Source organism: Marmota monax, unplaced genomic scaffold, assembly GCF_021218885.2.
Source record: "Marmota monax isolate L192 unplaced genomic scaffold, Marmota_monax_Labrador192_F-V1.1 WCK01_AAM20220418_F8-fsc00172, whole genome shotgun sequence".
NCBI classification, from domain to species: domain Eukaryota; kingdom Metazoa; phylum Chordata; class Mammalia; order Rodentia; family Sciuridae; genus Marmota; species Marmota monax.
Genome location: NW_026693633.1, coordinates 3779451 through 3793893, shown reverse-complemented (window position 1 = coordinate 3793893; position 14443 = coordinate 3779451). Strand labels below are relative to the sequence as shown.

The 14443-nt window shown below is 37.2% G+C and overlaps 1 pseudogene; it reads left to right on the top strand.

Annotated features, from left to right (window-relative positions):
• The first annotated feature begins 325 nt into the window (after positions 1-325).
• LOC124103225 (large ribosomal subunit protein uL6-like) lies at positions 326-1005 on the top strand (annotated as a pseudogene).
• Positions 1006-14443: the final 13438 nt, after the last annotated feature.

Below are 14443 nucleotides of genomic sequence, written 5' to 3'. Positions count from 1 at the left end.
TTAACTACCTCTTGATAGTCCATGGAATATCAACCCATCAATGTATTAATCTACTGATGAGATCAGAACCACAATGGCCCACCCCCACTCCCTGTATTCTAAACATTGCTGCATTGGGGATCAAGCCTTTGACACATGAGCCTTTGGGGACAATTTCATATCCAAATTATAACAGGAAATATCTGTTACATATTGTGTAATGTGAGGTTGGAGTTGTGCCCGAGTGAGATGAGATGATCTTGAGAGGTACACAAAAGTTTCTCTGGATGTTCCTTACATTGTGTTATGGAAACTTTAAGAGTGGGTGAAGCTTTGCCACATCTACTGCGAGAATGAAGACCATTCTCAGCAATCAGACTGTTGACAGTCCAGAAAATGTCGATATTACTCTGAAGGGACGCACAGTTATTGTGAAGGGCCCAAGAGGAACCCTCTGGAGGGATTTCAATTATATCAATTCGGAACTCAGCCTCCTTGGAAAGAAAAAGAAGAGGCTACGGGTTGACAAATGGTGGGGAAATAGAAAGGAACTGGCCACTGTTCGCACCATCTGATCCAGCCCAACTGATCATGTACAGAACATGATCAAGGGTGTTACATTGGGCTTCCGTTACAAGATGAGGTCTGTGTATGCTCACTTCCCCATCAACGTTGTTATTCAGGAGAATGGGTCTCTTGTTGAAATCCGAAATTTCTTGAGTGAAAAATACATCCACAGGGTTCGGAATGAGGACAGGTGTTGCTTGTTCAGTGTCTCAAGCTCAGAAAGATGAATTAATCCTTGAAGGAAATGATATTGAACTTGTTTCAAATTCAGCCGCTTTAATTCAGCAAGCCACAACAGTGAAAACCAAGGATATCAGAAAATTTTTGGATGGTATTTATGTTTCTGAAAAAGGAACAGTTCAGCAGGCTGATGAATAAGATCCAAGAGTTGTCCAGTCACAGAAACACGTCCTGGAGTCAATTTGATATTTCAGTGATGCAATAAAAGATCTCTATTGACTTTAACAAAAAAAAAGAGTGGGTGAAATAAGAAGTCTCTCCAAATGATGAGTTTTGTTTAGAAATTTTGAGGTAAATATTCAAAGAAGAATGATAAGAGACAGCTAAGAGTTATTTGAATTTTTTTATAATAAGCTTTTGGAGCTGCTTAATTGAAAAAAAAACTATATATTTTTATGCTATGATAAAAAGCAAAGAAATAAAAACATATTCATAATTTTTAGAGAGGATGTGAATTATTTTATGGAAAGAAAACTGGATAAAATGAAATGAAGCATATCTGCAAAGACTGCCAATTGCCCGTCATAACATCCATTCACCTCTTCCCCCTTAATAATGGAACCTCAATATTTAGCAGGGCACATTGCTTTTCAGGAAGTATTTTCCCAGCTTCCCTTCAAACTAGATGGGGCCAAATTATTCTGGCCAATGGTGGATTCAAGATAGCCACAGATTATTTGGCCCTCCTTCAACTGAAAGATGGTCTATAGCCCCCACCCCCTTTGAATTGGTCAGATGAGAAACACAAACTATACATAGAGGCCATGCACAGATGTCCTAGTTAAGAGTCCCAGTTGAGCTCTCTACTGACAGCCAGTTATGTGTGGAAAATGTCATAGACATCCAGCCCAACTGAGCCTTCAAATGACACAGCTCCATCTAACTGTAACTGCTTCTGAGTGACAACTTCCCAGTTGAACACATTCCATCCACAGAACTGAAGATAATAAGAAGGCTAAGCCATTATGTTCTGGTACAGTTTCTACACAGCAACAGGTAACTAGACTGGTGTCTTTGTGGTAGATGGCACTGTTGTTTTAATTTTTATTGTCTTTCCTTTGAGAGGATTATACATTCATTCCTATCGCCACATTACATACAATGCCTCCCTCTAGGAGAAGTATTCCCCGCTTCTCAGTTAATGTAAGTCTAGTCACATGGTTGGCTTTGGTTAATGGAATATGAGCACAAGTGACAAATGGCCCACTCAAGTAGATACTTTAAGAGAAATTGCGTAGATCAGCCATTTCCTTCCTCTGTCATCAGACTGAAGGCTGCTCTTCAGTTTGGGTTCCTGTATGAGTTTTCTGAAGTTGATCAAATACCATTGAATAGGTGGCTTAAATTGCAGAAATGTATTTCTCATAGTCATAAAGAACAGAAGTCATACATCAAGGTGTCCTCAGGGTTGGTTCCTGCTGAGAGCCATGAGGGACGGATCTGTTCCAGGCTTATGGAGGCTCACCTTCTCCCTGACTTCATTCTGCACCTGTGTCCTAATTTCCTCTTTTTTATAAAGATATCAGTTACATTGAGTTGGGGCTGTTGATGGAATTTAATTACTTCCTTCAAGACCCCGGTTCTGTAATATGACTATATACTGAGGTATTACATGAATTTTGAAGGGACAAATTCAGCTTACAGCAATCCTCAAATAGTAGTAAATATGGAATAAAGTGAGAAAAAAAAAGACATTGTAAGCCCCTAATATTTTGGAGTTTCTTGTTTCAGTTTAGTGTAGCATAAGATAATCAGTACAGTCTGGTAAAAAGATGAGCACATTCTTCTGTCCCTCTTCTTCCTTCATGTTGCTTGGGATGTGGACAAGAAGGTTGACATTCTTAGCTTGCACTGTGAGGTGCATGCTAAGGATGGCTGCTATGTTTACTGTCTTGCCTACATGGGAAAAAGAAACTTCTATCTAATTTAACACAGAAGGGAAAATTAGGACAAAACTTCCTTAATTAGGATTGTGTTTCAGAGAGCTCTGATTGAAAAAGGGGTGTGGGGAGAGGCAAACAGGTAGGGAAAATGAAAAGAGAGGATAAAGAACTCCCTTGTTTTAAATTTGTCTGTAAATTACAGTGGAACATGTGTATTCTGAGGGTTCTGCATCTGTGGAGTCTGCCAATCGAGGATTGAAATATTTTGAAAAAATAATCATGTATGTTTTGAAACATGTCCAGACTGGTCTTGTCATACTCATTAAACAATACAAAATAATTTATATAACATTTATATTGTAATAGTATTATGAGTGATTTAGAAATGATTTGAAGTATATGGAAGGGAGTGTGTAGCTTATGTATATATAACATTTTATATGAAGATGTTAGCTTATGCAGATTGGGGGTCCTAGAACCAATCTCCCATGGATTCTAACGGATGATTGTATAATTCAACGTCTTTTAAAAGACAGCCTTGTAAATGAGATTATTGAGTAATCCCAGCAAACACAAGGTACACTAGAATCAGATATGGTCCCATGCCATTTTGTCATTCCAGTTTTCAAAAAGAGGAAGAGAGATTGTGCGAACTATTGAATTATGGGCTTTATTTTATTTCCTGGAGTTCCAAGAAGAGGAAGTGGTTGGATCATCATTGGGGAGGCCTCATTTCCTAATGTGACAGATATATTAGACTAGGGTGCCAGGGCAGATGTGGTCGTGTGTACTTTGAAACTAAAGTACTGCATTTGAAAGGTTTTCAAGATGTCTCCATAGATCAGTTAGAGGAACATCCGTTGGATAGAAGATGGAAAGGGTGTGTGAAGGAGAGTTTCCAGCACGCTAGCTCTCCCTCATTCCTTGTCATGGAGCCCTCTCCATGGTAAGGGTTGGCTCCCCCTTGTGGTTGAAAATGGTTGATACTTGCCATGTGTGTAGACCAGGGTCCTCCTCTGGGAGCTTCCTTTCAGTAGTCAGGAAGCTTCTACCCCACATTGTGATAACAAAACTTTTCTCATATTTTATTGACTTCCAACCAGATTAAGAGTCCCTCTCTGGGTCAGTTTCTCTGCCCAAGGGAAAAGAATTTTAGCTTAGCTTAAGGCTGATTAACTAGGGCCTGAATCATCTTTCTCCAAAACATATTGGCTTCCTGGAGTCAGAAGGGTGTGATTATATTCATATATATGTATTTCTCAAAAATATAAATAACAAGAGAAGAGGGAGTGCATATTTGGTAGGCAAGCACAATATTCACCATTATTGGTTTTGAGAATGAGTTTCTTTAATTCTACTATGTAAAAATTTAAATTTTGATGAGATAAACATTCAGGTAGATTTATTAGGATTATTTCAGCCACAAAATACACTACAGTTAATTAAATGAGCAAACCCAAGGGGTAGAATTGTTTAGTATTATCTATTTTGTAGCTGAGACATCTTGGCCCAAAATTATGATTTTGGTTTAATTATAATCTAAGTTAACACTCTACCTGATTATAATTGACCAATATGTTTATCTTCTTTAAAACATTAGGAGAGGATTATGTTTTCAGTCTGGATAAGAATGAAAACAATTCTTTTTTAATTATAGGAGAGCGCATATCTAGTTTATCTAAAGATTTGTATCAAATTGCTGTGGTATGAATTTAAAAGGAAGTTTTTGGAATGCAGTCCTTTAAAAACGCCATTTGAAACATTACTTTGGATTACTTAAACTTCAGTGTTGTTCTCAAGGTGATAAACACAAAAAAAGTCTCTTGAAAGGTCCTTAAGTGTCTTGGAGTATTTTATGAGAGACAGATTCTATTAAGAAAATGTCCAGAGTGGCTACTGTGTTTAGCCTGTTCTTTTGTGTTTCTTTTTAGGACAGTACTGGGGTCTGAACCCAGGATAGCACACATGCTAGGCAAACACTGCACTACTGAGCTACACCTTAGCCCTGATAAATCAGTAAAGTTAAGTGAAGTATAGTATACCAAGGGTCCCGGGTAAAAACTTTATTTCAAAACTAGGTTATTCCTTATGCTGAATGTTTAACTGAGAAGACAGTGTGTGCAACGTATTTTAAAAAAGAAACTAAAGAGTTTGGGCCCATATTTGGTGAAACAACAGATCTGTAATTTCTGGGAAGTTGAGAGAAACTCCTTTTGTAAATAAATCATCCCATAGGGTGTGTTCTAGAAGATTAAGGTCAAAGCAAAAAAAAAAAAAAAAGCTTAAACCCTGTCATTCACAACAGGGTATAATGAGTTTCATCAGCAGAAGATTGCCGCTGGAGGACATCATCCCTTGAAAATAATTAAATATTCTGCAACTCCTTGTTACTCAAACTGTGGTCCATGGACAAGCAAGATCATTATCATGTGAAGCCTGTTCGACCTGCAGAACCTCACCTCTATCCCATACCTACTGACCTGAAGTAACCTGAATCTGCCCTTTAACAAGGCTCCCAGGGGACTCATGTGCTCGTTAAATTTGATCACAGATTGCTAAATCTCAATTAGAGAGATTTGCACAGTTCAGAGTATTGCCGCTGGGGGTGGGGACGGGGGAGTTAGCAAAAGAATCTGGATTTCTACAGGTTCAGTCAACCCAAGTCCTTCAGCTTTCTCACAAAAATTTCAATTCCTTTTACTGTGATAGCTACTCATGAAGTTGAGCAACTTAAGTTTAAAGTCTGGATCTGCCACTTACCAGCTATATGACTTCAGGCGAGTTATTCCAACAATTGAGACTAGTTTTTCTTATCTCTAGAATGGGGATGATCTTAATCTTAATCTGTTAGTATGAATTGAGATGATAGGGAGCCCAGGGTCTGTCACATATGAGGAAATCAGTGAATTTTTGTACTCTTCCTCTTTGCTGGAACATGTAGTCCATTGAAACAGAGTTATCTACTGTAAGTGATGCAGAGACTATAGCAATTCTTCCCTACATAGCAAAACCGCAATGTGGTTCCTATAAAACAGATTTAAAACAGCTCTACTTGCCAAGTAAGTGGTTCACAAAATGATATTTAAATAATTAAATAGAATGGAATTGTTTAGTGTGGTCCATCTGGATGCCAAATTGCACCCGCCAAAATGATAATTTGGATTTTAACATAATTGATACTTTAGTGTTCTTGAGTCTGATGTGTTAACAAGCTTTGCTGCTGCTTTGCTACTTAGCTTTTACTCAGTGGCTGCTTCTGAGTCTTCGTCTTGTTGCATTTCCTAGCCTTCTTTGCAATCCTTGACCAATGAGGGGTCAGAAGTCCATCCCCTAGTTCTTTCACTGCCCTGGTACCAGGGATTGAACCCAGGGGCACTAACCACTGAGCGATGTTCCTGGTCCTAGCAAGTCAGGATCTTGCTAAGTTGCTGAGACTGGCCTTGAACTTGTGATCTTCCTGCTTCAGCCTCCTGGGTCTCTAGGATTACAGGCACATGCTACTACTCCAGGCTCATTCCCTGGTACTCAGATGTGTGGCAAGGGCAGGGGGTTGGGTGGGTTTCTAATGGGTTGTTGAATGGCTGAGAATCTGTTCCTGAAAGACAGTCTGGGCTGAACATTCTAAACTCCTTGTACTATCAGTAGTTCTTTATGGTTAAACAATTCCCTGTCTTAAACTCCATGATCAGACCATCCCAGTATAAGAAGACTACATAGTGATGGATAGACTGCCTGGAGTGGCTGAGGACTTAAGGGTGATGCATGGGCAAATCCGTGTGACTAATGATGTGGTGGCTGTTCATGGATCCTCTCCTCTTGTGGGCTGCAGGGCTCCATGATTCCTGCCAGTGCAGAGAACTTTCTGAATCATCTTCTCAATATGGGATCCTTTATTTTAGAAATCTTTTAAAAACCAAATATTATCTGTATTCTCATTACTCAGAATTAACTGTTAATTCACTACATTCCACTTTTTTCAATTCTGCAAATATTTTAATGAAATTATCATGGATCATTAAAATAGCTTGAAAATCACAACCTACAGCTTATTATATAATTTATTATCATTAATAATATTCAAGATCTCTATCAATAATCATTCATCTATTTCTTTTCTCAAAAGAACAGAACTCTAAAAATAAATATTCATTTAAAAGTTAACATAAGTAGTATATTTGTTGCTCAATATAAGTTTTTTAGATGTTCCATAAATGGGATGATGGGACATAATGGGTTAATACCCTGTTTAGGCATCATTTCCTGTTCCATGCCCCCTCCCAACCTCTCCAAAGGCAACCGACCACCAATAGTTGGGTATGTGTCACTATACACCTTTATGAAAACTTATTTTATCTCTCTCCATATACATAACCAAGATGTACCATTATTTTGTGAGTTACTTTTTGAAGTATTATTTATGTAAATGATATCACATGGTGACATTGTTTTTGAAGATCATCTCCCTTTCTTTGACCTTGTGCTTTTGAGGTCAGCCATGTTGATACACCTAGTTCATTTTTTTTTTAAATATAGAGCTAATTAACTTTATTTAAAAGCATCAAAACATTCAGTCTTAGAAATAGATCACATTTTACTCCTCTCATTTTTGCATTTGTAGATGTGGCTAATATCTAGCAGCTATCAGTAGATCTGTGAATGCCCAGCATTTCTATTTCCACCCCAGTGATTTGCTTACTTCACCATTATCTGCCATCTTCATCAGAGATTAGCAAATTAACAGGACTTATCCTTCCAGGTAAAGTGACAAATTTGTGCTTTATCCTTTTTTCCCCTTATTGCTTAGAGGTAATGTTTGTACCCTCTGGCGAACTCAGAAACCCTAAATAAAAGACATACATGAAACAGCTCATTCATCAAGATCAGGGTAGCTCATGTGTCTACCTTAACTTGGTTGGCATTGTTAGACACAAACCAGAACAGAGATTATTTCCATGTTTAGGCTTCTGTATTCATAGCTTGCCTTTCACTCCATTGGCTGTAGAAGGAAGTTTTTGTGGCTTCTGTCTGTCAGAGAAAATGTGTTTACCCTTATTAGCAAAGTCAACAGAGTAATGACACTAAGGTCTTTGAGGTCATCTTCCTGTCACACTGAATGGAGCAGTTATTTTAGTTTAGTTATATTAATCCCCCATATAAATGGTATTGTCCAGTTTCTTTAAGACTCTTCATCTTCTGACACCCTCTATTAAGAATTTATTCCAAATAGTCAAATAAAAATGTGTCTGTGTAAAGTTGTACATCAAAGCAAAATATACCACAAAGCAGTTAATTGTCCTAGAAGTTGAGTTAGGTTTTAACTTTGGTGAAAATGAGCCCATAATCATGACTAAGGGAGTGTGTGTGTGTGTCTGTGTGTGTGTGTGTGTGTGTGTGAAGGCAGAGCCACACTTGTGGCTGGCGGTATAGATAAACATGTTTCAGAGGAGCTATGTTCCAACTACCCTCTCTAATTACTGATGTTTCACTTTTCATTCCAATTAGAATTTTTTCCCCCTGAAGCTCCACGGATTCCTTCTGGTTGAAGTCTCCAGTGGCTATGTATTGCCAAATTCTAGAGTAAATACTCAGTCTTCAGCCTACTCTAGTCTTAGAATATTTGACACAGTTGACCACTCCCTCCTTGAAATGCTTTCCTCATCTGGCTTCCAGGGACAACATAGTCTCTTTTGTGAAAACTAGACCTTCATCTTCTCAACAAATGATATTTAAAAAAAATCGTTTCTTTTTTTAACTGGTACGTTATAGTTATATATAAAATCAAAATGCATTGTGATTCATTCATCTATGAATCACCTTCCAGAACTTTAATGCCATTGTACCCAAGGTTTTAGTCCTCCTGTTTCTTTCCTTTTCCATTTCCTTTTTTTTTTTTTTTTCTTTTTTGGTACTGGAGATTGAACCCAGGGGCACTTTACCACTGAGCTACATCCCCATCCCTTTTTAAATTTTATTTTAGATAGGGTCTTGAAAAGTTGGTTAGGGCCTTGCTAAGTGGCTGAGGGACAGGCCTTGAACATGTGATTCTCCTGCCTCCTGAGTTTCTGGGATTACCGCACTCGGCTCTTAACTGTTTTCCATGTTGGCAGATGTGATCTCATGTAATGTGTTCCCTTAAGTATCATTAGTAATGCAATAAGTCTAAATTATACCTCCACTCCAGATCTTTTCCTTGGCCTTCCAATTCTTGAGCGCAATTTGCCTTTTTGGGGGATCCTCTTGGAAATAATTTGATAACTCTGCCTTAAAAAGTGTAGCACTGAAATCATGAATTCCATACCTCAAATGTTTTTCCCATTTTAAAAAATGGAACCTCCATTTATCAATTGTTCAGGCCACAAATTCTGACTACTTTCCCTACCTTTGTGTTCCATATCATTCAATCAGAAAATGTGCTTTTATCTTTAAAATATATCCAGACTGTGACCATCTTTCAGCATCTCCATCCCTACCAGTGTAGTCCAAGTTGCAATAATTTCTTCATGGTCTGTGCCAATAGCTTCAACTAGCCTTTGTTTTCCCGCTACTGTCTTATAATACACTGATCAATGCACAGTAGCTTCTTTTAAATATTATTTTCTTGCTTTAACCCTTAAGTGGTCTCCTATCATGGTTGGAACAAGATAGAAAGCACTTCCAGGAGTTTACCACATCGGAGGCATGGCCTTTTATGGAGCCTATGCATCTGATATTCTTAGCCTGGAGTATTCTTTGCAGATATTTTCATGGCTTACCCTCTTACTTCTCTCAGATTTCTGTACAAGACCCAGTTTTCAAAGCCCTTTCTGATCACCCTATCTATATCTTTCCGCTACCCTCTTTTTCCTGAATCTGCTTCATTTTTCTTTCCATTTCTTTGTGCAGTATCTATTTCATTAGAACATATGTTCCACATGGGCAGGGACTCTCTTTAATTCACTATTGTATACCCCAAACCCAGGCTAATGCCTAGCAGATGCATTTGGTAAATTATTTAATGAATCGATTCTATGCCATTCTTGTTGCTCTTTTATGTTTTCATTATAGTTATAATTATTGAAAAAGTATCATTTCAGAGGATGTTGTCCAAGAGTCATTTGGTTTCCTTGCTTTTATCCCCACTGTACCTGAGCCATTACATATTTTCATAGGCATGAAGAAATTGCTCAAGAAACACTAATATTCTGTGGACATTTTGGAAGCCATGACATCTCATGCACTTTTTTGGGTTCCAGCCTTTCCACTAAATATTTTGTAAAACTTCAAGAAATTGTAAGCCGGACAGATATAAAATCAGAAATATTATATATAGCATACATTTGCTTGTTGAGAACAATAAAAGTGAAGAAAAAAGTGCCTAAATTCTTGATCTTGCATATGTACATATATGAATACATAGCTTTAAGTATGTCATTCTCCGTTCAAAAATCTAAAATAGAGTTTGCCAAGAACATCATGGATTTCCTCAATGATTACATATGTAACATTTATAATTGGAATATTATATACATGCAAATGAGCACAAAATAATGCTAAGAGTAAATTAAGATGGGGATTTCTTTAGTAAGCGAGTTTTTTTTCCTATACTTGGTATGTAGTAGAAAGAGAGCAAACATTAACCCTGTATATTTCAATCACTGCAAATGTTGAATTAAATGTTTTTTCTAATTGAGAAGGTGTTACTGTGATTTAACTGTTCAAAGCAAGGGCTGAGACCCTCATTTTCTTGATCCAGATGTGAGGAAGATCTTTAGGTAATTTCATCTTGACCATTGTGAGGATTAAACTGTTTCCTCATAGAATCCACAGAAACCAATTAACTTCCTAATTTAGGCAAAACTGTTACTTACTCCATGCAATTCCAGAATAGGGCATTGTCTTGCTTACCCTGATTGACTTTTGAAAGTGTGGCCAAAAAGATGGCCTAGGGAAAGATCTGTTGGACTAATGGATTGTTGAAAAGGACTTTCTAAACCATCTCTAATTTCAGTAGACCAAGAGATGGTTTAGAAAGTCCTTTTCAACAAAGTTAGGAAGGGCATAATGATTAAATGTCACATGTTACAGTCATACAAACAGAAGCATTAATCCTGTGTCAAGTCAGATAAACTCTGAGGTGTATATCTGAGGGCACCTCAAGAGACTAGGACAGTAATTCTCTGTCTTCTGTGGTGGCTTCTGCCTAGGCCTCTGGCTCCCTGGCTTGGGGCCTGGGACTGAGGTCTGGAGATGAATGGCTGTGATTACTAGGAATGCAAGTCTAGGAGAAAGTACTGCTGTCTGACAACAGATCTTTAGATCATGTGTGGAACAGAAAGGTCTTTGCTGTCATAACTTTTCATGATAAGCCAACTGCCATGTAAACACATAACCCTAGAAACTGTTGAAAAGATATATTTGCAGCATATCTCACAAATCTCTCTTCCATCCACCTCCATCCACTCTGAAGGTTTTCTCTCTGGGCACGGTTGTTACTATGTTTTCTTTTCTCCAGGGTTCTGCTGTTAGGGTCAGGGAGGGTGCAAGGGAGTGGAAAAGGCTTTGTGGGTCTGACTTGGCAGTAAACAGTTAATAACAAAACAATCAGGCATCCTGTACATGCTGGAGATTAATGTACCACAAGGATATCTCCTGAATCTTGTTGTAAGATTGTCTATCTCCCTCCCAATTTTGAGTGACATTATTAAAACTTCTTTTTTTGAGTGCCTGCATGCAACCAGGTAGTTCTGAGCAATGTACTCAGTCATATTGAAGAGGATGGATATTTGCACTGGTTATTTTTTTTTTAGCAAGAAAGGCAGAAAAGGGGATGATTTTACCAAAGGGTAAAGAAATTCATGCTCAGGACCAAAGTAGTGTTTGTGCATAGCTAAATACACTCATCTATTGAGAAAAACAGAAGTGTTCAACTCCATATATTTTATGACATCTCTTGGGATACTTCCTTTTTTATTGTGTACACACTTTTCCCATGCCAGATGAACTCTTCTGAATCTTGTTCATTAGTATATTTTGGATACTGTTACATGGTACATATAAGGCTGCCTCACACTTTTCAATGGTGTCATAATACTTTATTATTTTGATGTACCATCATGTTTTAAAACATAATCCTCTATTATTGAACATTTGGATTACTTCCAATATGCAAATATGGCCTTTTTGTGGGGAGCGCTCTAAATAAATATCTTGTGCATCCATCTTTGTGTTCATCTGTAAATGTATTAGTAGCATAGTTTCCTGGAAGTGCAATTGCTGGGTCAAGGGTATGTGAATATTTTAATTTGGAAAGATACCGCCAAATCATCTTTCAATAAGAACATGCCAGTTTACACTTCCATTTACAATACACAGGAGTAGCTGTTTCCTCGTTTCCTTTGCCAACATGGGACGTTACCAAGTGTATTGATATTTGCCAATATGCTGTGTACACCATGGACTCCTGTTATTTGTATTTCTCTTATTAATTATATCTAATATCTTTTCAAATGTTTAAAAGTCATTTTTATTTCCTTTTCTCCGAGCCATCTTTTTCATGTCTTCTATTGATTTGTGAATGGTTTATTTATTTGATTTGCATTTAAGTATTAGTATTACCACCTGACCCACCCCTGTATCCAAGTCATTGATTTCTGTTTTCATCTACATTGCTTCCTCTCTCTCCTCCCTCCCTCTCTCTCTCTCTCTCTCTCTCTCTCTCTCTCTCTCTCTCTCTCTCTCCCTCTCTCCCCCCACCAATTAGGTTTGCTTTTGCCACTCTGGAATCACTGTATTAGAGGTAGCCCTTGAATAATGCTAATGGTTGAGTTTTGTCTTGTTACCTGAGTATCTGAATATATTTTGAACATGCAAGATAAACCATTTACAATTTTTAATGACAGACTTGTTTCTCGGGGGCGGGGAACTTCTTATTGGCACCATAATGTATGTTGTGCAATGTTAAGTTTTCTTTGCTAATTTGTTTCTCATTTATTCTCTGCATTGTTTGTCCTTTTTTTGCTTGATAACTGATAATTTGTAAGTTTTGAATTGTTTCATATGTGTATAGTTAATCCTCACTATTGTGAACACTGATAAGTATTCCTGCTATTTTTCTACCCACCTTTTCTTCTGTGCACCCCTGATTTTATCTGCTTATATTGTCCTTTTGTTTTCCTAGTATTTACTATAAATTTTAATAATAAGACTATTGCTGTATTCATCAGAATAAAGTAATATGTTTAATTTCAGTCAATGTAATTACACTACATTCTCATGTTCTCTTGGCTTTTATTTTCAAACTTTTATTATTAAATGGAACCCAAAGAAATTGCCATTTTTAATAGGTTAAATTGATAATATTTTGGTAGTTTCATGGTTTATATTGGATGGCTACACAAATAATTATTTCATTAACTTTTAAATTTAATTATTTTCTTAGAGTATGTCTTGATATTTATTTCTCTGATTTATTATTTCTTAGGGTATAATGTAAGCTTTAATCTGTAGTTTTAAATCTGCTTTCATTTGAGATAGCTATCTTGAATTATATCTTTGATTTTTTCCTTTTGTTCTTCAATCAAGTTTCTTTTTTTAAGAGAGAGAGAGATAATTTTTAATATTTATTTTTTAGTTTTCGGCAGACACAACATCTTTGTTTGTATGTGATGCTGAGGATCGAACCCGGGCCACACGCATGCCAGGCGAGTGCGCTACCGCTTGAGCCACATCTCCAGTCTTATTTTTTTTTTTCCAAAACAAAAATTATTTGTATGTAGGATTTCCTTTATTCCAAAGCTACAGACATCTGCTGCACATCATCAATATGGTCAAGCATGGAACACGAATACAACAGTGGTTGTATTCATTATTATAGAGCTGAAAAATTCCTGTCACCTGGTGACATCATTGCCATTGTAATGTCATGGTGCAACATGTAACTCACATGTGTGTGATGATACTAGTGTAAACAAACCTATGGTGCTGTCAGTTGTTTAAAAATATGGCACAAGCAATTATCTACAGTGCATAATACTTGATAATGACTGTAAACAAGGCAGGTACTGGTTTTGGCATTTACAATGTTATATATTTTTTAAGAGTGCATTCTTATTAAAAATACAGTGTACTGTAAAACTGGCAATGCCTCATATAGCCTGGGAATTAAGAGGCTGCATTGAAGCTGAGTGAGTGGCAAAAACCTGTAATCTCAGAGACTTGGGAAGCTCAGGCAGGAGGATTCCAAGCTCAAGGCCAGCCTCACTAGCATAGTTAGACACTGTATCATGATAAAAAATAGAAGGGCTGGGGTGTGGCTCCATGGTGGAGCACCCCTAGGTTCAGTCCCTGGTAACAGACACAAACACACACACACACAGACACACACACACACACACACGAGGCCACATTGAATAATTGGCCTATATTATGTAGATTTGTGTAAGTACACTCTGTGATGAAAATGATTAGTGATGCATTTCTCAGAACATTTCCCCATCCTATAAGACTGGATTCATATTTATTTTATTTCCTAAGTCCTATGTTGTCTGCAATATATATTCTCCTTTTTTATTTTCTCATACTGGCTTTAATTTCTAGGATGGTTTCATTTTTCTCCTATTTCCTTTCTGAGCTACAGGCACTTTATAAATCATTTTCTTCCAATGTTTCATCATTTTTTTCTTGAGCTTTTGTGTCTTGTCTTTGTGTTCTTGTTTTAAAATGACATTTATTTTACTTAAGTCCCTGAAATCCTGGATATGTGTTTGCTATTTCCATCTGTTTCATTGTAATAATTT